At 41.8% G+C, this 25,787-nt stretch overlaps 2 long non-coding RNA genes across 2 annotated transcripts in view; one reads left to right on the top strand and one right to left on the bottom strand.

The window, feature by feature from the left end:
• The window catches only part of Gm33491, a 37,466-nt gene extending 31,301 nt beyond the window's left edge, over nucleotides 1-6,165 (top strand). Inside the window, exon 3 of the long non-coding RNA XR_377080.3 lies at nucleotides 5,996-6,165. This is a non-coding gene — a long non-coding RNA (predicted gene, 33491). The remainder of the gene's footprint in view (nucleotides 1-5,995) is intronic.
• Nucleotides 1-25,787, bottom strand: part of 4933438B17Rik (RIKEN cDNA 4933438B17 gene) — a 57,741-nt gene that overhangs the window by 12,320 nt on the left and 19,634 nt on the right. The window contains exons 2-3 of the long non-coding RNA NR_040685.1: nucleotides 5,870-6,023; nucleotides 1,333-1,449 (exon numbers count right to left, since the gene is read on the bottom strand). This is a non-coding gene — a long non-coding RNA (RIKEN cDNA 4933438B17 gene). The remainder of the gene's footprint in view (nucleotides 1-1,332; nucleotides 1,450-5,869; nucleotides 6,024-25,787) is intronic.

Here is a 25,787-nt window from a genome sequence, read left to right as displayed (position 1 = left end):
TGAGATTTGTATTTCCAAGATTTTGCCTGTAATGACACTCCTTTGAAGCCTTTAGAAAAACAAACATCATTTTAAAATTTACATTGACGGTATATCTTTGGGTGTTTCCTTCTCTCTCTCTCTCTCTCTCTCTCTCTTTCTCTCTCTCTCTCTCTCTGTGTGTGTGTGTGAGAGAGAGAGAGAGAGAGAGAGAGAGAGAGAGAGAGAGAGCGAGCAAGCTCACAAGTATTCCTGGTATCTACAAAGACTTGAAAAAGGGCATCGGATCCCCTAGAACTAGAGTTATACTTGATTGCGTCATCATATGGGAACTAAACCAGGGTCCTCTGCAAGAACACCTAGTGTTCTTAACTGCTAGCCAATTTTCCAGTTCTCCAATATATATTCAATACATTTGTTTATTTATTTGTTCAGTGAGAATTTTATACATGTATACAATGCATTTTGATCAACCCCCGCACCCCCCCCAATCTTCCCAGAATCCTCCCTAAACATCTCCTTTTGCATCTTTTTTTAAGAAGGAAAACATTGAACCCAACTAGTGCTGCTCAATTGCACATGGATGTGGGGTCATCCACTGGATCGTGATGAGTAACCTATGAGGGACCACAGCACAACCTTAAGCAAAAATGATGCTTCCTCCCCCTGTAGTCATCAGAACCTCACAGTGTTCTCCCCACCTTACCCCTGCTGCATGCTCCTGAGTACAACAGCTCTGTTCCTGTCCAGAGGCCATTACTTTACAGTGCTCCTCCCCAACCCAGTATTTACCTTCTCTTCTGTGATGTTCCCTAAAGGTTTTGTGCATGGGGGTATGGCAGAGATGAAACTTTAGAGCTGAGCACCCCAAGTGTCTTCCTAGATTGGGCTAAGTACAAACAGGGTAGTTAAATCCAGGGGCAAATTCACCCTCCATAGTCTCCGTTATAGCTAGTCATGAATATTTTCTGTCACATACACCTCTATTGTTTTGGGCCTATAGTAGGAACCTGCGACCTTTGGTCTAATTCTGGGTCGGCTTCCCATGAGTCATCCCAAACAGAGTAGGCAAAAAGCAGCATTCTGGACAGGGCCTGAACCACTCCATTTACACCATCATAGTGCCCATATTAACAACTTGGGGAATCATCATGCTTTCCTGGATTTCTTGAGATGAAGATCAATATCTACTTTTTTTTTTTAAAGAATGAAGAATTAATGAAGTCCAGCAGAGGGAACTGAAACCAGAAAGGAGGCCCCAAATCAAGGTGACTACACCAGAGTCAGCTTTCCCACAAGAAGCAATGACAGGGTACCTCTGCCACCAAATTAGCAAATAAACCCTGAACTCACCAAGTTTCTAAGTGGCATCTCCACTCTGCCTGGCTTTAAAGTGTCTCTGCTTTGGATGGCTGTGATCTTCTCAAAGGGCCTGGCAGCTCCCTTCCTCATTACAAGTCACCTCTGAGTCTGTGCGATAGAAAAGGGGAAACAAGTCAGGCCCGTGGCTGTGATATGAAGACCCAATGGGGAAGCAGGTCACTCTGGTGTCCCCCGCTCCAAGGGGCCTCTCTCACCCGCCTGGCTCTACGTTGAAGGCTTTGAGGTAGAGAAGCCACCTGCAGAAGCTTGCTTGTTAATGTCAACAGAGCAGCTGTTGCATTTATTATCTGTCTTTTCCCCTAACCTTGACCTTGAGACTTCTGCACAGTGGTTGGATTTACAGGCATGCATCATCTGGTCTCCATGGCAACTGCACCAGCAAATCAGAGAAAGGACAAAGGTTGCAGTATCCATTTGTTTCCATTTGTTTCTGGTCCTTTTTTTTTTTTTTTTTTTTTTTTAAGTGTAACTAGGGCGTTGCACTGCTGGTTTAGATAAAATGAAACAATCCATCCTGGCCAGGTCCTCTTGGGTCTTCTTCTTTGTGGCTGTGTATCAACATTACTGGGCCTCTCCCCACAGGCTGTATGAAGCAACCCCACTTGCCCCCATACCTCACCAGCTCTATACCCTGTGGAGAAAAAATCTCTCCTGGTCCCCAAACCCTGAGCCAGGTTGTTAGACTATAGAAGCAAATTAGGTAGAAATTCATATAAAATATAGTTTCTTTAAAATACCAAATGGACTGGCTGCCACAGGGAAAATGACATCATCTGCCTTGTGGTATATAAAGATGGAAGAAGAACACCAAACTTAATGAGCATACTGTCAACTGAAAGAGCATTCACATAATTTATAAAGCATTTCTATGTTTTTTTTTTTTAAATAAAAGAGGTATGTGGGTTTGTTGAGTGATTTAAGATATATGGAGAGAGGGGCTGCTATTTGCAGAGGACACAGATTGGAACTGCCTGTCACTCTAGTCCCAGGGGATCTAATGCTTCCTCCTGGCCCCTGTGGGTGTTACATGGAGTTATATGTAGGCAAACAGCACACACATAAAATGTGAACTGGAAAGCTACCAGATGCAATAACTCATTCCTTCTTTAAGTTTGCTCATGTCAATTGTTTTGGACCCTTGATAATGCCTGTGTTTACCATCTCATCCTATTCCCGTGGCAGACATTACTAATCACTCCCCGCACATTCCCACTCAGATCACACAGACATCAGGAAATGCTGCCAAACCTTTGCAGCTTCTATTCCATCTAGAGGATGGATTCCTAGCACTCTGGAAACAAGTTGTCATTAAGGCCAATTCCTGTCTGCTTCTGTTCTCTGTATGTTAAAGTTGGTTTTTATTGTTTGTTTGGTTTGGTTTGGTTTTTTTGGTTTTGTTTTGTTTTTTTGTTAAAGAAAAACTTTGGTAATGGACTCCAGGAAACAATTTCAAGAAAATAGGTGCTTCTTTTATGACTCAATTTAGCTTAATATTTTCCTAAGTGAGTGTGTAACCATTGAAATCTACAGTGAGATTTTCAAAGGACCACAGAAAAGCCCTTTTTCCTACGAGGGTTTCTTCTCATTATATATCTGAGGAGGAGAGATACTTGGAGGTGATTTTTTTTTTCTCTTTGAAACTTACTTTGTTGTATTCCAGAATGAAACTTGTTTGGAAAAATATAGAATCAATCAAGTATTAAAGACAAACAGGTGCTGGAAAGCAAAGACACGAGAGCGATTGAGCTCGTTTTCATAGTAACAACGGACAAGATGAGCCTCGACTGTCTCCTGCTTTTGTGACTCAAGGTTTTCATTTCTTAGAATTCAGTCTTCTCCCTTCAACCAAGAGAGCACAGGGCAATCTGACTGAAAAAAAACTCAACTAAAATTAACTCTAAGGATTCACATCAGACCTCAGCTGACCAGAAGTCAGGATGAGCACAAGGAGTACCAATGCTGGCCAGAGGAACATGGCATCTGCCCTCCATAGTCACTGAAATGAGTGTTAGGAGGTAGAGATAAAAGGGGTAGTCCTTGCATCCATGATGGGGTCCTGAGGAGCTGCTCCTCTCTGAGTGGAAAAAGCTCAGAGTGAGTGGACTGAAGAGAAAATGTGAAGATGGAGAAAAGAGTTAGGGAGAATAAAAGAGAAGGGGAAGGAGGAAGGGAGGAAGAAAAAAGAGAGGGAGGGAGAGAGGGAGGCAGAGAAAGAGGGAGGGGAGGAAGGGAGGGAGGGAGAAAGGGAGTCAGAGAAAGAGGGAGGGAGAGAAGGAGGGGGAGGGAGGGAGAGAGAGAGAGAGGGAGGGAAGGAGAAAGGGAGGGGAGGGAGGAAGAGAGTAAGAGAGGGAGGGAGGGAGATTCTGGAATAAAAGGAAATGTCTGGGAGGGGCTTTGATAGCTCAAAAAATCAGATGTAATGGTGAGCCAAACTCATCAAATTGTTTTTCAGAAGGATGTAAATGTGTGCGAAGATTTGAACACATCTTTAATAGAGTTTTATTTTCTTTTTTATTGCTATGAACAAGTCTCTGACAAAAAGAAACTTCGGGCAGGAAGAATTTATTTTGGCCCACAGATGGAGGGTATAGTCCATCACAGTGGCAAAGACACAGAGTTTAGGAGGGAGCTGTGCCTGGTTACATTGTATCCAGGATGCAGAGATGGAAAGCAAGAGAGGGAGCAAGTGATATGAGTGCCTGGTTACATTGTATCCACAGTCAGGAAGCAAAGAGAGGAATGCAGGTGCTTGGTTCACTCTTGCTCTTTCCATTTTATTTGCCTTCTGATTGCTCTATGGGTTCTGTTCCCAGCATCTATATTGGTTCACTCATATGAGCTCCCTGAAACTCAGCTCTAGGGAAATACCTCTGGCCTCTATGGACACCTGTCCTCACATGCACTTACATGCATACAAAGGCACATATAAACACACATGATTAAAAACAAAATAAATCTTAAAAAATTTAAAGACACCATAGGAAGTTGAAGAAATAAGCTTACATATTTACAATCCATGTGAATTGTTAAGTATGTTCTCCTGCCATCTCATACTCTATTAGTATATGTTCATATGATAAGATGTATTTTATGGTAAGGAAAGGATTTTTTTAAAAAAAATCTCATTCACTTGCCAACCCATTGTGAATTTTGGAAAATGCAGCATGTGTATCAAAAGCAAAAGAGCAATGAGGAATGTTCCCCTTGGCTGAAATGTCTCCATCCAAGGTCTTCCCACCATCATCTCAGTCAGAGGAGCAGGCATCCTGTTAGGGGAAGTCACAGGCAGAACTGTTTCTTTGGAGAATAGAGACATCATGATGGAAAACCCTGAGATGAAGGTTTACATATGAAGATGCTTTGGGGTGGGGGTAATGTAGTGAGACTGAATATAAATATTGTCAAGGGAGTAATAGTAGCATCTTTCATGGTGACAGTAACTTTGCTATGTCTGATTGGGAATTTTTTTGGCTGGTCATCACTGTCAACTTGGTTAGATTTAGAGTCACCTAGGGGACACATTTCTGGGTCTGTCTGATCACAAGGACTGGGGAAGAAAAGAGGGTCATGGCCACAGTGCCAGACAATAGAACAGAGGATGGTTTTCTGTATGATTCCTGAAACTGTCAAGGGCTCTGTTTTAAAACACCTTCACACACACACACACACACACACACACACACACACACACACCTCTCTTCCAGGGATCATGAAGGAATGAATATTCAAAAGTAAAATCTGGGGCCAGCTGGACCTGTGGTCCATAGGTGTCTGCAGAAGCCAAATTTTTGATCGATGAATACAGTGTAATTTGCTGTCAAGAGGAGCAAAGAATGCATATTAAGCTTTTGGCTGCCACTATGGAGCAAGGAAATGGGTGCCATTTATATGGGAGCTTGCTGTGCTTGGCTTGAGTTGATAAAGATGTAACATGATGCATTGACAGGATTCTCAGTGTCTTGATGAATGGTGGATGTGTGTGTGTGTGTGTGTGTGTGTGTGTGTGTGTGTGTGTGTGTGAGTGATGTGCTATTTCTTTCTTACAGACAGATATGGAGGGGGCACTGATTCCTTTAAACGGTTGTAGTCAAACAACTGAAGCCAGCTACCTGCAAGTTCTCTGAGTTCAACTTCAGTTCTAATGCTCTTATACATTTTCTCAAATTCTATCTAGCTCAGATTTTCACTTTATACACTGGAGCACACGTAACTCACATTCCACACCCACTTCTTTGAGAACTGTTTTGATTATACTAAGGTTAGGCTGTTTCGTTTGGCAGCAAGACTCATCTATTACCACTCAGTCTAACATCATCAGCAAATACATTGTAATTAGTTGTCCATCAGAAAGACTAAAATGTTTTAAGTGTGGGAAGAAGGAAAATGGAGGAGGGGGGTTCGGGGTGAAAATGAATATCATTCATTATGTACATGTATGAAACTGTCCAAGGAAGTGTTCCAGTTCACACCCAACACACAAAAACAAGAGGCTCCACATAAAACTTACTCTTTAGCTTGTCTTCGGAGAAACAGGATTGATGAACACAGGCAAAGCCTTCTGTCTCTGCGAAGATGACAGGATCTTCTAGTCTACACCTCCCAGAGCTTCTAACTCCAGTTGTTGTTTTTGCAGCCCAAGCTGTAGAAGCTTCTCTTGGATCCTGCAGGACCAGGAAAGTGAAGCCTCCACCATTACAGCTCGTGACATGTGGCAGGAAGCAGGGGGATCACTGCTCAATTCCTAGGTCTCTTGATCCTGGACCAAAGAGAACTGTTGTATAACACCCCTCTCCCATCCCCAGAGACAGCTACAAACTAAATTCAAGAGTTTCTCCACAATGGTGTCCTGCAATTATTTCACAATATCTGCGTGCCTCTATTATTATTTCATGGAATATTCACAGAAGAAGAAAAACAACTCAGAAATGGTCACCATTGTGCTCTCTTTAAACAGAAGATGATGGTGTAATTTTCCCATGACATGAAAAACATCAAGCTAATTGTCACAGTTACTATTTTGTTGCCATGATGAGACACCATGACCAAAGTGACTTGGGGGCTTTGTTATAATTACAGAGGTTTACTCCATCACCATCATGTTGAATGGCATGGCAACAAGCAGGCAGGCATGGTGATACAGTAGTACCTGAAACTTATACCTGAACCTGGAAATAAATAGGTAGGTAGGTTGACAGACAGACAGACAGACAGACAGACAGACAGACAGACGGATAGATAGATAGATAGATAGATAGATAGATAAACAGACAGACAGACAGAATCTGAGCCTGAGCCTGGAGTAGACTTTTGAAGCCTCAAGCCCACCCCAAGTAATATACCCCCTCCCACAAGGCCATACCTTCTAATCCTTCCCAAACAGTTCCATCAACTGAGGACCAAGCATTATAATATATGAGCCTATGGGGACAACTGTCAATCAAACTACCACATTAACTGATAAGCTTTTTTCCTTCCTTAACTCTGTCCTTCTGGGAACCGAGTATTTATCTATATCTAGCTTTGCACAATGAACTAAGTTATATTTTTCCTTGTTTCTAGATACTTGAGTGACTAAGATGAATGAGGCAAATATCCAGGTAAGAGGAGTAAGCATGAAACACAGGAGAGAGCAGCCCTGACAAATGACAAGGAAGAAACAAATCATTCCAATCATAAACTCTTATAATTTGCTTTGATTGGAAAATGGTCTCCAAGCTATTGAATTTAAAACCAAGGTTCCATCTCAGTAGTGTTTCCTCCAGAGACAGTGCAAGAAAAAAAAAAACACCCAGACTATCAAACATCCACGTGCCCACTGGAGAGGCGGTCAGGGGCTTTGGAATTACTTCAAGTGGAAGAATGAGTGAAATGCACAGAAAAATATTTTATATCATTGGTTTATGACTGAAGAGACATCTTAGTGGTTAAGAGCACTAACTGCTCTTACAGAGGACCTGGGTTGAGTTTCAAGCACCCACAGGGCAGCTCACAACTGCCTGGAACTCCAATCTCAGGGGACTAGACATCCTTTTCTACCCTTCACATGTAACTATGCCCATGAGTGCTCGCGCGCGCACACACACACACACACACACACACACACACACACACAAGCACGCACATGCAATCTTTAAGATAAATTGAATCCAAGGAAGAAGGTCTCTTGAAAGTATCCACAAGGAACATGGGTCTCAACTGTGAGCTTCTCATTCAGGTCACCGCTCATACCATCATCACTGTTACTATAATGCTAGTGCTGACTCAATTCCATTACTTATGCATCATTCCCCAAACCCAAGCTGTAGTAGGTGTGATGCAGATACAGTGTACACTGCACTGCTCTGCAGCACCTGCTCCTCGCCTGGTGTGGCATCAACACCTATTCAGAACGTAACTGTGCCTGTGTGCCTGCCACCTGCACCCCACACGCTGTCCTCACCACCAACCATCAAAAAGACCGTGGCTAATACAATGGCAAATCCATCAGAGAAACAGATGAGCTTGGCTGATGAAAGGGATGGAAATTGGAGCCGTAATGAGCTACTGTATCATAAATGAACATAAATTACATTGTCAGTCTATTTACAATTTCACATGGCACTGAGTCTTGCAATTATGTCCATTTAATTATTGCATTCAGAGGATTTTTCAATAAAGATTTCTCACTGTGGCCAAACAGCCCATTTGAAAGCTTCTTTGCTGCATGACTTTCAAAGACAGACTGTCAAAGAAGAAAAGAACTCAGGGATGAGGATATAAAATCCGGAGACCTCCTGAAAAATGAATGTTCAGGCTCTTGGTTATGCAACCTTATGATCATGGTTACAGAGATACTGAGCTGGTTTTAAGTGTCAAGGTGGTTTAGCTAACTTATTAGTGAGAAAAGCAAATCAGAGTTTTTTGGGGTTTTTTTTTGTTTGTTTATTTTTAAATGCAAGAGCCATGTCTGGTGGTACAGGCCCATAATCCTGGATATGCAGTGGGCGTGGGTGGACGTAGAAGGATCACAAGTTCATGGACTGCTTAGGCTATTGGCAAATTTGGGGGCAGCCTAAACATCTCAGAAAGATCCTGCCTCCTAAGCAAAAGCAGAAAGAGATCTAGGGATACGGCTCACTGGTAGATTGCTGGACCTGAGTATACAAGGCTTTGGGTTTTGTCCCCCAAATTTCAGAAATTAAAAATAGCTAGAAGCACCATGAATTTTCTTCTGAGGGTCAGCAAGATGACTCAGTGAATAAAGGAGTTTAGCACTAATCCTGATGATCTGAGTTTGATCTTAGGATCCAGAGGAGGAAAAGAGCCAACAGTCACAAGTTATCCATTGACCTACACACACACACACACACACACACACACACACACACACACACACACACGCATGTGTGTACAAGCACAGGAAATAATAAACATAAGAAAAATCCCAGAGGCTTAACCAAAATAAATCGTGTGCATGGTGAAGTTCTTGGGAGCCTACAATCTATCAAGCAAAGCTTTAAAAATGTTGTAAGAGGGGATAATAGGATATATGTGATTTGAGAGAACAGAAGAATACAGAAGATCAATGTTTAAGTGGGGGTGGGTGCAGGGAAGCGGTGAAGGAGAGGTAGGCGGTGAGTTAACAAAAACTAAGGCTGCGTGAAGAAGCCTTGTGAAATCCTACCAACGGCTCTCTTGACTGGATTCCAGCCTGACACTGTAAACAGATTCACAATCCATGGCTCGGGAAGTCACAGGCCTTAGGAGAGGACCCACTGATAATGATTTTCTAAGTCTTGCTGGCAAACTGCCTTCTAAATAGTTATGTTTATACCCTTAGATTTGTGCTGCTCCCAACCTTGCAAAGAGAAATCTCTTACTGCAGTAGGAAGTGGTTAATGCAGAGATGACTTATGTTTCAAAATGCTGGGGAAAAAAGCAACTGTGAGTACATACTATAGATGGGATGTCTATAATACACACACCCCCCACACACACACATACAACACACACATACATATAAGTACATACATCATACATACCACATATATACACATTACATACACACACACCATTTCCATCCCCCCCTACACCACACATACCACACACATACATACACATACTACACTATACACCACATTCATACACACATATACACACATACCACTCCTACCCACCCACCATACACATACACATACCACACACACCATACACAAACACACCACACACACATATCACATACAAAGACATAAAAATACACACTCACTACACACATTCACACATACCACACATACCACCTCCCATATCCCTCGCACACATACACCACACACACACCATACACACATATACATACACCACACCAGACACACACACACACACACACACACACACACACACACACACACACAGAGAGAGAGAGAGAGAGAGAGAGAGAGAGAGAGAGAGAGAGAGAGAGAGAGCACATGGAGAACATAGAAGGGCAGAAAGAATATAAAAACAGAGGATGGGAGGAAGGTGTGAGATGCCATCCTCTGGACATGATATGGCTTTTGCATGTGAGCACACAGCATCTCTGGCCACCTGCACAAGATTAGATTAAGTTAGTTGAAAATTTTAGCACAGATTGGACGGGGTTCCCCAAGGACAGAGCTCTAGCCAAGAAACTATTGACAGTTGGTGGCATCTGGGGGGAGGGGAGAGGTTGTTTCCCTTAAGGGTGTGGTCACTGGAAAGTTCACCATGTTCCAGTGCATAACATCACATCCATGAGCATATGAACAACTAATAATACTCAGTGGGATGGATGGATGGATGGATGGATGGATGGATGGATGGATGGATGATAGATAGACAGACAGACAGACAGATGGATGGATAGATAAAAGGAGAACATGCCATTGTGATAGGGGATTTTTGTTGGAGGGAGAAATAAGGAGTGGAAATGACCAAGATACATTGTACACACGTATGAAATTTTCAAGGAAAACATCAAAAAATCTCCTGAGTTTCTTAAAAAGATAGACTAGACAGTATTTACCAATTAAAGCACTATTTACTAAAAATGCAAGGATATTTTTAAATTTGTGTGTGGTACAGTAGCTATATCATCCTTAAATATAACTAAAACATGTTTATGTTATTTTCTAAAGACATGGTATCTCTGTGTAACAGAGCTCTGGCTGCCCTGAACTTGCTTTGTAGACTGGGCTAGCCTGGAACACACAGAGATCCACCTGCCTCTTGCCTCCTGAGTGCTGGAATTAAAGGCATGAGCCACCAAATCTAGCAAAACATATCGTTAATCCCATCAATTATGTTGCCAGTTTGAGTTTTTCTTCAACCTCTTAAGTCATCAACGATAGATATTGCAACTTTTCTCTCCACAGATGAGGAGAGCAGCCTTTCAATATCGTTTCAACCAAATTTAGCCAATCCCATACCCACATCCATCTCTGCTGTTCTAGCCACAGATGCTCATTTCTTCCTGATGGAGCTTGGTTCTCTGCAGGAGTTGAGCTCAATAGCCTGGTCATTAAGAAAAAAATGAGACTCAGCTTGGTTCAGAAATTGAATTGTGTTCCTGGACTAGTGGAAAGTTACACGGTTGAATTGAGAGAAATGAATTTTGCTTTTAAATGAATGAGAGAGAGGATTAAACTTCAGGCTTTGGCAGGGATACAGTATCATGGGAGACACATTGCTGAGGCAAGAGATGGACCTTAGCATCTTCTGAGTTGGTAGTGATTTTCTTCCAATGGCGAATGGTTCTGCCTCTAACTATTCCTCATAGGCTTCTTGGCTAAATCTTTATTCTGAAGGCAACTACCGCCAACTAATTTAGGGTGATTCCAAATGTTAGTTGCACATGAGGATATCCAAGAAAATACCAAACATAGGAAGAAGACATGAGCCTCTGTCGTTGGTGTGAGTTCATGCATCTATTTATTGTATTGGTGAATCTTTCTAAATTCCTGCTTTGGTCTTGATGCAGGTCAAATCAACTGGAAAAAAATCACAATAGGTACAGTATTACAGACCTGCAAGTCAGAGTTTGGGAACTGACACAGAAGAATCAGCAGTTGAAGGCTAACCCCAGCCACATGTCAAGGCCACCTGAGTTGCAGGACACCCTGTGGTAAAGAACACCGGTAACAAAACCACCCTACAAAGCCAACTTAAAGGTTATCCACTATTTATTTATTTATTTATTTATTTATTTATTTATGAATATTTGGGTGTTCCAAAGCATGGAGCCTATAGAGAAGAGAAATAAATCCTTACACATAAGTGTGTGTGTGTGTGTGTGTGTGTGTGTGTGTGTGTGTGTGTTTGGTTGTTCTAATGCAAGAGCTCACTCTGTAGCCCAGGATGGCTGCAAACTCCTTTCAATCATCCTGCCTCATCCTTCTGAATGTGTGAGCTGCTTCCCTTGACCTTACATCTTCACCAAAATATAAGAGTCCAAATTTTATGAAGTGTGCAATAATCAAGAGAAAACAAATAAAATCAGCTCAGATCATTGCATACCTCAGTAGCTCTCTAACCCTAATTCCTGGACGTATTTTGAGGAATTAATTTTATTTTTTGTGACTATTTAATTAGTAGACTCTGCCATGGATTTTTAATCAGTTCTCACCCACTGAATGTAGCATACCTGGGTGTATTCTTCAGTGCTACCCAATTCATGCACCCAATCTCTTTTTCCATGTAAGCATCTTCTGTGTTAAACTACATTGATCAATGAACATACCACAGCCAAAGTGGGGAGATTGTGTTGTCAGAGTCTATGATTTTTCTCCTGATGAGTAGGCTAACCTCCTGTCTTTTGTGGCTAGCACACTCAACCATGTGCAAACTGAGTGTATACACCCACAAGCAAGTTCGAAGGAAAGAATATTTAGGTGGCAACTGATTGCAAAACACCATCAGCCAGTTTCAGCAACAAAATAAGAAAGAGCATGATGAAGCATTGCAAGCCTATAGCATTCCTGTTTCAGAGCTGAAATATCATGAGACAGTGGTACAATTCAAGTATTAGATAACATGAATACATTAAAGACTTTCCTTCCCATTATCATTGTAAAATATTTACTCAGATAGAAATACCCACATGAGAATACAGATCAGAATCATGAAGACTTCTAGACATTATAGTTGTGGCTAATTGGAAAAATGAGAGCTGTGGTCAAACAATTTAAAAGAGAATAATACGAGAACATCCCTTATATTTAGCAAGAATCAACCAACAATGAAAGAAGTAGAGAGTAAAGACTCTGACTCAAGATTGAATTGGAACCTTTGAGTATGGATTCTTGAGAAGGAAATCTTGGTGGGCATCAGTGATCATAAACTAGACATGTCAGTGTTTCTGGACCCTTTGCTCACACAGAGACACAGAACCGTGGTAGCTGTCCCATAGAATTGTGGCTTGAGTAACCAAAAACTCAGACTTAGCAGTCACTTGAGTTTCGCTTGTTTCATTCTGTATACCCCGGGAGACACATCTGTGACACCATTCAGCCGAGATAGTGTTAGGAACAATCAGATGTATTTTCTTGCTGAAATCATTTGGAAAATGTGGTGAGTTGAATGAATAAAATGTCCTCCATAGGCTCAGGTGTTTTAACAGTTAGTGCCCAGCAGGTGGCATTGTATGTGAAGGTTATGGAACCTTTAAGAGGTGGAAACTTGCTGGAGTAAGTGCATTCAGTGGGGGTGGAATTTGAGAGTTCATAGCTTTATCCTATTTCCTGTTCACTCTTACTTTATGCTTGCATTTATGTATCCTCAGCTTCCTTCTCCAGCCACATGTGTTCCCACTGTGATGAACTCAGAACTCTCTGGATCCATGTAAATCTTTATATAAGTTGCCCAGACATTATTTTTGACCAAGAAAATCCAGTTTAAAAGGAGGTGCACTTTTTTTTGCCCTAACTACAAAACATGGCAAATTCATTATAATGATTTTTATATTGAATATCAGCCAGTATCTATAACTCAATTAAAGTGGAGAGTTTCAAAAGAGTCCTCCAGGAACAAAGGAGAAACCATTGTCACTTCTTGGGAAATCAGACTTTAACAAAGACAGTTCAGAAGGTTAGAGTGAGCAGATTTGAATAACGAAGATGAACTTTCACTAGGCTCTATTCATCTGAAGAATATTCATCTATATTCTTTCACTCATTTATGTGACAAGGTAAGCAAGGACATATCAAATCGAACTGAGAATCGCTCTTCCTTACAATAACATCCTTGCACCCTTGCAAAAGATAGAATTTGTAAATTATGTTAGGAAATACAGTACAATTTCAGTTACTATTTTCCTTGTCTTCTCTTGAGATCTCTTTGAGTATCTTTTCCATTCATCAAGTAGAATATGAAACAAATTCACTGAGTAAGAAGTCTTTATTTTATTAAAAATTATTCAGAGCTGGTGAGATTGCTTAGCTTAAAAAGGTATCTGCCACCAAGTCTGATGACTTGAGTTCAAGATCCAGCATCTTCACGAGGGAAGGAGAGAACCAACTTCAGCAGATTGTCTCCTGATCTACACACACACACACACACACACACACACACACACACACACACACACAACATTAGTAAATAAGAATGTAAGATTATTCAAGGAGGGCAAATCTAAAAACTGGAAGCTGATTCTGTCTCATCTCTCTGTGTCACTCTATGCCTAACCAATACTCATCTACTAATCTAGGCATGTCCTATATTTCTAACTAATCTGTAGACATAAATATAGGTTACTAAAGAGTAGGTGTGACATATCCATCGGCATCTGATTTATAATAGCAATTTCTAATCAATAGATGAAAGATATTAATCATTTATTGTTATGTCCATATTGGTATCTAGTCTGTAGAGACACTCAGATTAGGACGTTTGATGTATAAGAGAAATAGTTCAGTAAACCGGTGATATGCACCAAAATGTAATCTGAACACACAAACACACACACATATACAAACATAAATGCAAAAATACATCTCTCAGCATATTGTTTACTTAAATACTCCATTTCACATGCTGCTCATTTTACACGTAATTGCACATGGCTGAAAAGGTCAAGCTAACTTTTCAATTTTGATTCTTTTCCTATCTTAAGTCTGGGGAGAGGGCTCAGTTGACACTCTTAATTGAAACAGATTATTTCTGTGAAAATTACTTATTGCTCTGTAAAAAGAAAAGAAGAAGAAGAAAAAAGAAATCTAAATTAGATGGGTTAAAAGAACGCCATTCATTTTTAGTCTGCAAACATTCTAAGATGGAACAGGAAGGGCTGGACCAGCCCTGCTGTACCCATTAAAGAGCAGATAAGTGGCTAATGATGGGCTGTGAACGGGTGTGGCCAAAGGTCTCAAGCAGACAGGTTCATGCTGGCACTGACTGCATCTTTCTTTGTAGCCCCTTGATGCCCTCAGAGCACAACAGTTGCACCGAAAGCACGAGAATCCCCAAGTCACCACGAAGAAAGTGTGTCAACTTTATGCTATTACTGATGGTTCCACAGCCCAACTTCTGGCACATTCTGTTCTCTAAGACAGCTCCAGAAAAGCATTCAGTTCCAAAAGTGGAGGGGAAAAAATCAACCAAACAAAACCACTGTATGTTCTTGAGGAAAAAAAATATATAACCATGTAGCCCTGCATTCTAGTTATATCCAATTTCAGAGTTCATAGTCCTCGAACAAACCTCAGATGCTCAGTGTCTTATCTGCATTGTGTAACCAGTCTGCCCTGATGGTCATTGACAAAGTATCCAGTTGCCACCCCCATTTCACAGATGGAGAAAGCGAAGCTTGTGGGGCATGAGCTGCAGGTGAAGCGTATTTTGTGTGACGGATGGGAAGGAGAGCTGACAATGAGACTAGACACAGCACGGAAAGTGTTACTTCATCCAGGTCAAACTGAAAGGGCTGAATTCTACTTTTTCACCCTTTTTACTGTTTGAGAATTGCACACCTGCGTACATCGTGTGTCAATCAAACTGATTCCTCATTTCCTCCCTTCTAGCTCCTCCCATATCCCCCATCACTTTTCTCTCCCAACTTCATGTACTCTTTTTTTTTTAACCTAGTGAACCCACTTAGTGCTGCTTGAATGAGCATGGATGTAGGGCCATCTACTGGAGTGTGGGTAGTGTCTCAGGAACTGCACCACAAAGGAAACCGACTGTCCTTTTCCTGGAAGCCATTAATTACCAGGAGCTCCTCAGATGGGGGTGGGGGTGGGGGGCTTTGTGCCCCCTCCCCACCTCCATGCTGGGATTTCCTATGCTTGTGTTTGCACAGGCCTTGCTCGTGCTGTCACAGCTGCTGTGAGTTCATATGAGCAGTTGCCCTGCTGTGTCCAGAAGACAACATTTCCTTGTAGTTACCCACCACCTCTGGCTCCTACATTCTTTCTAAACCACTCTCTTTGCTGCACCCCACATTCATATTTGTTGCTACACTATTCAAGGTAAGGCCATTGAATCTGTTCTCTGAAGCTGCCTGAGAGCTCATGCCCTCATTTCCCACTAGACTTTTGTCCTGACTCAACCAATAAAGGAAGGACTGAGAAAAGCAACACATTTATTGACTCTGTGACCACAGAGTCCTCCCCTTTCAGGTAATGGAATAGGCTGACTTTGCAGGTGTGGGAGTTCAGATGTCTGTAATGAGGGCACATTCTTCGATGTCACATACCTCTGTGCCCTGAATCCCAAGGGTTTGGAAATGTAAGATCAGTTTGCACAGTGCTGTGGGACAGGGGAGGACAATTGCTTCTAACTCTCAGGTCACCCAGGGCAGGGGGAGGAGAACCGACCTTGGTATTAATCATGAATGGGTTAAATTTCTGTTTGATAAGCTGTGACCTTCGGAACCTTGCTGCTCATAAAGGGACAGTTATCCTGGGGCAGCTAATTGCTAGAAACATCAAAGGAATGCACATCTTTCATAGATAAATCCATATCTTCACCACATTACCACCTCTGCCTTAAGGGGGGTGCTCTCACACCTGGGCTACTTTGCCTCTCTGTCTTATGGCCACGTGTCAGAAAATTGCAAACAGCCCCAACACCAAAAAGCCCACTGAAACTGCTTAACTAGCCCATAGAAACCCTGTAACTCCTATCACAGCTGTACATAACCCATTCCCCAAACTTCTATCATCCTTCTCTTTTGATCTGCATCTGATGGACACAGGTTCTTCTTACATTGGCCTTGTGTGGGCTATCCTTTCTCCTGACAACTGAGAGTCCAAAACTCAGTTCTCTCATCTCAGTATACATGAGTCAAACACTCTATGTTGAATCTTGGAAGATAGCTAAAGTTTAACTTCAGTAGCCTACATAAAAATAAAGTTAGGAGTGATTACCTATGCTGCAATCCTCTCGTGGCTGGAGAAGATGAAATAAGAGATTCTTGGGGGTTTGCTAGCCAGCCTATCCCTAGCAAGTGAGATTATGGGTTTTGAGAGATCCTGTCTAGAGAAACAAGGAACCAGTCAGTGCATGTGGCTGGCCTCTGGCCTCCAGAAAATTGCAAACAGCCCCAACACCAAAAAGCCTACTGAAACTGCTTAACTAACCCATAGAAACCCTGTAACTCCTGTCACATAACCCATCCCCCAAACTATGAGAGTGTGCACACATGCATAGACAAAATGCTCTGAATAGAAGCCTCAAGTTAGTTCAAAGCTACAGAAATGGCGACTAATTATCTAGGTATGATAGGAGATAAATTACTAAGCAATGGGCTGAGGAATCACTACATGATAAGAATGAGGGTCGACATGTCTCCTTTGCATTTTGTTCTGTAGATCGGAGTGTGAGTCACTGGCCTGTCTTTCACCAGCTCTGCTACCAAAATTGATGAACAGCAAGACCTTTAACTACCAGGTTGCTAGTCTAGCACCTTTTGGTGAGATTCCACCTTCTGGAAAAGAAAATGACCTCGAGATCTAGGATAACAGGAAGATTTCCCAAAACTCAAGAGAGGAACCTCATGTCCTCTGTTGGCTACAGAGAGGCTCCAGGGCCTCCAGCTCCTGTATGGTAGAACCTCAAACAGCTAGAGCAGGTGCCTGGGGGATTTTCAGAGAGAACTGTGGTAAATATGATCCATCCCCTGACCTAATATTGTTGCTCATCTAGTGAAGCAATAAGAAAGGAAGAAATAACTTCCATCAGCGAGCGAGCACTCAGCACAACTGTGACAAATTTATTATGTTTTCTTTATAGAGAACATAAATTAAAATACTGTCAGTTAGAATTAAACACAGCTCTGTGGGATCCTTGGGGGATCATGTTCCTGGAAGACATGATAAATCTAGCCTGCTCTGTGACTTCCAGAACGAACAGAAGTATGATTCTTCTGAAACCTCCCCAATCCCACCAGAACACAAACCTCCCTTCATCTGACACCTGCAAAAGTATGGGTCTCAAAGCACCTCCCACTTGCCGATGATTGACACCAACTGAGGTCACTCTGTCTTGTCTCAGAGTCAGAGTTAGATGTTAGCTCAGTCAAGAAAATGAGAACTGGTGACTGCAGAGTGAACACACGCCCAACCAGGACAAGAAACACCCATCTTCATCTACTCTGGAGTCCTTATCTTTCTTCTTTGTAAAAAGGTCAAAGCAGCTAGACGCGCTATAATTTTTTTTATATATATATGCCTGTGTGTGTGGTTTGCCTGTGCATGTCTGTATGTGCTTGCCTGCATGTGAGTGTCCATGTGTGCACATATGCATTGAAGTCCGAAGTGGATACCATGTGTCTTTCTTCTTCTATTGCTCTTCCCCTTATTGGTTTTATTTTTAAATGTATTATATTGCTTTTTTAAAATGCATATACTTTTGCCTGATTTTTTTCCACGCACTGCTGGAGGTAGCCAGAAGAGGGCATCAGATTCGCTGGGACTGCAGTTACAGGTGGCTATGCATCTTGTGTAGTGGGTACAACCTGTATACTTCACCTCTTCTCCATCTCCCCAGCCCCACTTCCTTTATTTAGTGCGGCAACATCTTTGGCTGAACCCAGAGCTTTCTGATTGGGCTAGTCTCACTTTGGAGGTCCCCTGCCTCTGCTTATGGATTCCTAGGGATCCGAATCCCAGCTCTCAAGTTTGTGTGGTGAAGGTTTTACCCATCCAGCCATCTCAGACGCATCTTCAGCGAAGGGGAGGGAATGGTGGGTTGTGTGACACTTTGTAGCCAACACTAGAAAGAAGAAAGATACAGCACCTGAAGAGTCACTCCATGTCTGTTACTTACTAATCTCCTTGTGAATTATTCATGTGTCGGTCTGATCTTTGTTTAATTTCCTTGATGATATGAAAATAAAACGTTTCTCCAGGGAAACTCTAAGGAGTTGGTTTGGAAGTCTTTTGTGTTTGTTTAGGGGTCCTCGTGATCTTAAATATTTATGGAAAATTAATAAATAAATCTTTCTTTGCTACTGGCATTTGGTGGAAAGGCGAGGGCCACAGTGCAGACTTTTCTTGGGCTTTTTGTAAGGCTAAAGGAACAGAAAAAGTTATTTTTTTTCTGTCTCTCTGGAATAGGAAGAGAAGTAATTGCTGAAAGGAATTGCTTACTTTACTCCAGGAACCATCTCTGATTAGGTTGTCAAGCAACACTGCAGCCTGACCAAAGACCTCCAATCTCACCCCCTTACATTTTCCTAACGTGCCTAAAGTGTGAGAGTAGCCTACTACTGAATAACTGTTTCCATTATGAACCACATGAACTATAGCCACACCAAGAGATTTCTCAGATAGAATAGGAGACAGGTGGTGAAATTTGAATCTCAGATAATGCACACAATTTAGCACTAAGCACATTCCCACACTGCATGAGGAATGTTTAGTTTTTAAAAAAATTCTAGAGACTGGAGAGATGGCTAAGCAGTTAGTTAAAAGCACTAGTTGCTTTTCCAGGGGACCTGAGATAGGTTTCCAGCACCCATATAGGGTGGCTCACAACTACTTGTAACTGCACTTCCAGGGGCATCTGTTGCCTCTGGCCTTTGCTGGCATCTGCATGCATTCAAATGCATATGCCCTGTCGTACAATTAGAATATACTGAAAGTAGATCTTAAAAATTTGAAAACCTCTGTGTATGAATGATATGCATCATATGCATGAATGAAATGCTGTAATGAGTAATGATGTGGTATTTATATGTGCTAACAAAAGCCTTTAACAGGCATTGTTAAATCTGGCAACTGTTACCTTCCCTGATTGGGAGGTTAAACTTATAGAAAGAATCTGTGTGGTACTGATGGAAGCAGTTCAATGGTGAAAGATATTGACAGAGCATACAGTTTTGGACAGTTAACTCTACCCATGGCTGCTTACTAATTAGCATACTCAGAGGTGTGCCAGAGCAGTGAGAAGACCCCAACTCGCCATGCAACATTCATCTTTCCTATATTTTCTCAGGTTACTCTGCCTCGATCCACCTACGTGCTAACACAGACGACAGCCAGAGGCTATATTTATAGCTGATCTCAAAAGTGGTTTCAGTGTGAAGAATAGTGCTCTCTTGTTTCTGTCTCCAAGGCTAGCCTTATTTGTGGGCTAGAGGCATGGACTACCTTTAAATTAGGGCTACGTTTAAATTTATGTATAGCTCATTTAGGAAAACTTCACTGAAAGTCTAGACTCCTGCTCCGTGAGGCTGACTTTTTTTTTTTTTTTTTTTTTTGCTTTCTTATGTGGCTGAATGTTGTCATAAGCTACCTAGATGTTATATTTCGATTATATTCCCATTCTCATATTCTCTACAAGTAATGGAATAACTTGGCAAGCTTTTTACCTCAAACACATGAAAGAAATTTGCTGGTTAGCATGTGTGTGCTCTGACACAGTGTATTGGAGGATGGAGAAGGATCTAGTCAAAGGAGGACCAGTTGGGAACTGACTCCTCCCTTTGAGGGCATCCAATAAGTAGGACTCAGTTTCCTTCCTGACAGCTTCTTCTTCTCTGTGATGACAGGCGAGGTGGCCAGCCTGTACTCATGTTTGCCCTTCAGGAAGAGGACTAGCCACACAGGGCTCTCATTGCATGGTGTCATTAGTGCTGCTACTTGGCGGTGGGTTTGTAAAGAAGACAGCCCTCCCCTGCTGCTTGGTGGGTTGCTCATTTTGAATTCCCCCCACTCTCCAAAGTGAATCACACAGCAGATTCTATCTACCCATCCTTCTAGGCAATTCCTAGCCACTTATACCTATCTTTAAATTCCATATGAACAGGCTTATGGAAAAAGGACCCCTTTCCTGATAAATTCCCCTAATTGCTACAGAGAAATGTATGCAAAATTTCTATACTTAAAGGCATCAGAACCAGAGAGAGGGCAACACTGACATCAGCAATGAATGCTTGGTTGTGCGTTTCAACTTTGTGCCATTTTACTGAAGGCTAATTGATATCAACAAGCTGCACATAGGTGATGGGGGCAACTTCATAATCCTAAACACAAGTTAAAATCATTCATTCTAGGTAGGCAAAGGGCATGTGTCTGTGTGAAAATTTGACTCTATAGTTGGCCAATATAGATAGCTCTACAAAACTTGAATTAAAATCTAGTATTGTTAACAGAAGGAATGAATGGTGGAGAGCAGACCTGACTAGTCTAACAACAGGAAGCTTTATCTACCCTGACTTCTGTTCTTCACTCTCTCTGATGCTGTTGTTACATCTCCAGAAGAGGCCCTGATTTCTGAAACTCTCACAGACACAAACAGGGCTTAAGTGTCACCAATAATGTGTAGCAATAATGTATGGTTTTACCATGCTATCCAAAGGGAGCCTGATTTTTCTCCCATGCCCATAATGGGGGGCTTAGTATTGCTATGTCCCTGAAATGGGTAGAAATGTTTTTATCAAATGAATGGTTAAAGACAATTCTTCATCTATAGAATTCACTGACCAGTTCATCGAAGATCCCTATTTATGGTGTTGTTATCACTTTGTCCCTGCTCCTGAGATAGCAGATCAACACCAGACATATACAAAGGAGCAAAAGCCCTGGATGCTTTTGGATGTTCTGCATTGAGAATGGTTGAGTGAAGGGCAAGATGTAGATGGGGCAGCTGCCGAGGACTGTGTCTAGTCAAATAGAATCATCAGAGTCCATTCTGACCTACTGAACTTTGCACAAGTCATGAAATAATCCTTATGAGGGATTCAGTCATTATTCGCATTGCAATTTCTTTAGGGAGTCATTTGTTATTAGGGAAAAATGCAAAGATAGAAATTTGTAGGTGGGTATCAAAACTCTTTCAGGATATAATCTATCTCTTAAATAGTGAAGCATACTTTGGACAAGATTTTAAACTAAAACACATTCTTTATAAATATTTTGTTATATTTGTTTGCATGTAGGTGCATGTGCACATGTGTGCATGGGGAGGTCAGAAGACAACTTGAGGGAGCTGGTTCTCCCCTCCCACCGAGTGGGTCCCAGGATGAACTTAATGGCAGATGCTGAGCTCTTTCAACTGTACTATAGCCTCATTCTCTCTTATTATGTGCAACCAATCTGTGAAATTGAGAACATGCTAGAATATATGAATGCACACTCTCATTCAGAACATGGAATGAATATTTAGTTTGAATTCGATTACATAAAGGCTGGAATAAGTAAAGGCTTGAGATATAGCTAGGCAGTAGACTACTTGCTTAGCATATACAAGGCTCTACCTTCAATTGCCAGAATTATTTAAGAATATAATAAGTGGAGGTTTTAATCTCATTGTCTGTCTCTGATAAAGGTTTTATCATGTTATCCAAGGGGAACTTGATTTTTCCTGTGTCCATGGGGGTGGGGGTGGGGCTTAGTACTGCTGTGTCCCCATGATGGGTAGAAATGCTTTTATCAACCGAATGGTTAAAGACAATGTAGATTGGGTCACATTGAGTGTCTCTGCATACAGACTCTTAAGACATACCACAAAGGTGGTTTCTCTCTTGTACACTGTACCTACTGGTCACCTATACCACGGCTCAGGCCATCAGAAACAGCTCTATGTGGAAGCACTGTTATTTATAGATGATTGAAAGAGTCAGACTTCTGTGCTCATTGCAATGACTAAAGCAAGCCATGTGGCTACACTCTTTTGTGAGTGGGCTTTGAAATAGATGCTATCATGTTGACATGATATGATATGTCTGATAATCCCCAGACAGACATGATTTCCCTGGGGATTATCAGGGCCCAATAGAACTCCCACACAGTGCGCTGCTTAGGGCTGACTCTGCATATTTTTGCTCCCAGGATCTGAAAGGAGCATCTATTGGAGAAAAAATAGCATTACAGCTCCTCTGATAAAGTTAGAAGGAAGGAGACAAGACCCTGACTCTGTTTCCAACATCCTGACACTCTACGCAGCTTTGATCAGCACCTAAGTCTATTGGCCATGGAGCTAAGGAGGGCACCAAACCCACTCCCAAACAGCAGTATCCAAAGACTGTAGCTTGTGAAGACTGTGAAGAGAGGGTTTCCACGGAGTTTGGATTAGAGAGAGTGCATTCTTCTAAAGAGTGAAGGTTGTGTTGTCCATGTGTGTCTTTGAAATGGCGAGAGAAGAAAGAACTGATTGCAGGCACATACCATGGGCTTGACAAAGGAAGAAGGCCATGGCCATCTCTGTGAAGCACAGGTGTCGCTCCTTGAAGCTCATGTGCCATGACCTCAACATCCCATTGAGTCATTGCTTAACACTGAACTGTCTCTAGGATGTAGCTGATAAGCCAGACCTGATATTCTGTCCTTGAATTTTAGAGGAATTTCATCTCCATGTGGAGATGGGTCCACTGCATTGGGGTGGTGGAATAATGTGCCCCACTCTCTGGATTTCAGAAGAGATGCTATCCTGGGGGTCAGCCTTCTTATTTTTATACAGTTTAGAAACTAAACACAGTTGAAGGTTAATTCCTTTTGACTTTCAGCTATATCCTACATAGTAGGGCAACTCTACATTTGGCCAACTCTACTGTGAGTGTAATGATTCTTTTCTCCTTTTTAATCTTATATTTATAGTGATTTTTAATCCCACGGATCAGTGATACACTGTAAATCTTACCAGAAAGCATTGGGCTTGGAATGCACAAATTTATACCTATGATCATCTGAGTCTCTAATTCTTAAAAAAATGTGTATTCACTTTGTGTTGCTATTGTCTTTTCTGGGGGACCAGCTGTGTGTTATTTAGATTTTTATCACATCTATGTATTCTTGACGCTGGTTACTCACATCTGAAATGCACCATGCATGTTTGTGTGTGTGTGTTTTGAATGCACATACACCTGTGACTGCGTGTGCAGTAGATGTAGGTTGGCACCTTGTGTCTTCCTCTGTCTCTCTCTCTCCCCATTATTTTAAACAGCATCTCTCATTGAACCTAATCCTCATTGACTCTAGAGTGGCTAGAAAGATTGTTTCTCCACCAGCCCTGGATTGGGATTAATAAGCCAGTACTGTGGCCCCGGAGTTTTAGCATGGTCCCTGGAGATCAAACTCAGTTCCTTGTGCTTGTGTGGCAAGCACTTTACCAGCTGAGCCATCTCCCAGACGTACTATCATTTTCAGTTCCCCAGAAAGCATTTCAAATTTTGCATCCTTCTTTTGTTGGAGAACGCAAATGTTGTAGGGAAAAATCTGAGAGCATCCCAGTAATACCGAAGTTGAGAAATTGTTGAGCACAGATGCCCTTTGGTGGTGGACCTTCTCTTGAGTTTGGCGGCAAAAGTTAGTCTCTTTCCCTTTTCTGTAAAACTGTGATCATGGCTTGTAGGTAATGTGTTGACAATCCCTGTGACTCTGTTCATCCCTTTCAGATTCTGTGTGGCCCCTTCAAAGGTCATCCAACTCTTCAGCCAAACAGAACGGAGATTTTCATCTTAATCATTTCCTTTCCACCTCAGCCCATTTCCTGATGAGAGGAAGATATGCTCCTTGTCCCACACATTGGATATATGGTTTTCTGGGCAGGCAGGCATTTTAACACCCACTCTGTGTCAACATGTAGATACATGCCTAAGAAGCCTATCTACTTTCATTTCTATAAAGTTTTCAAACCTTATTAAGCCCTTCTACACTCCTTGAAGAAAGAGAAAATTATCCAAAAATGTTCCCGCTGAGAGCCTGCGTGTCACTCAAAGGCACGCCATGCCCTGCTCTATCACTGTGGTGCAGGAAGCATGCAAGGCTTTGGCAGATAATGACTGTTTTCTTTGGGGCTGAATTTAAAGATTGAGTGGAATTTGTCAAAATTTACAAGTGGATGCTGAGTGAATATGCAAAAAAAATGAGTAAAATCTAGTTTGTGTTTTGACAAGTTATAATATATTCTGTTGTTTCCTGATTCTTGTGGATTTATTAAAATCTTCTTATAAACCAATAAAATAATTGAAACTTTAAGAAACTTCCCAGAAGAGGAGAGGAATGAGGTTTGTTATTGTGATTTTTAAAAAGATTCATTTTTATTATTTTTAATTATGTAAGTGTGTGTGTGTACATGCTTGCATATGAGGCAATTACCAGCAGAGGCCACAAGAGAACTTTAGATCCCTTGGAAGTGAAATTAAAGGCAGTTGTGCAATGCCCAAGTAGGTTCTGGGAACCCAGCTCAACAGGAGGACTGGAGTTCAGATCTCTAGAACCCGCAAAAAGCTGCAGAGAGCATATTGGACCTTCAGTCCACTGAACCTATGGAGATGGGTGAAGAGACAGGAGAATACTCAGAAGCTCAGGGTCCAGATCTGTAGGGTTAAACCAGAGATGCTATCTCAATCAGGGTGATGGTAAGGGCTGGTGCTCACCTGCTCTTTTTCTCTGTCTCTGTCTCTGTCTCTCTCCCATACACACAGATACACCACACATAGACACAGACAGACAGACAGACAGACACACACACACCACAAACATGAGAGAGAGAGAGAGAGAGAGAGAGAGAGAGAGAGAGAGAGAGAGAGAGAGAGATAGAGATTCTAAAAGAAACAAGAATGCTTGTCTTTGTCTTTGGAGATCTGTGGATCTTGTCATAAATTCTCACACCTACCACACCTATCACTATAAGATAGGATGTTCAATGAGCTGGGAATGGGGCTTTTGAGCCAATAGGAGGCTTAATATTAGAAATGGGACAATCCCTGGGAAATTGAAACCTAGAATCTATGAGATATATAACAGCGTCAGCTGACTAAGAGATTTGTCTCTATTGTATCAGGTCAATGGTGACTTCAGGAATGTGTGCTAGAGAAGCAGACGCTCCCCTACCCATCGCTGATTCCATGGGCCATTCAGGTATAAGCATCCAAGCACAGAATTGTTTCTCATCCTCAAGAACATGTGTGAGTTGAGAACATTTTACTTCTAGACTCTCAGCTGGCCTTGTACCTTCTAGATCTGTTTCTAACTTCCCCTAGAAGAAGCAATGCT

This window comes from Mus musculus, chromosome 5, assembly GCF_000001635.26.
Source record: "Mus musculus strain C57BL/6J chromosome 5, GRCm38.p6 C57BL/6J".
Taxonomy (NCBI): domain Eukaryota; kingdom Metazoa; phylum Chordata; class Mammalia; order Rodentia; family Muridae; genus Mus; species Mus musculus.
The sequence above is the reverse complement of the archived record's forward strand: the minus strand, read 5'-3'. Positions and strand labels throughout refer to the sequence as shown.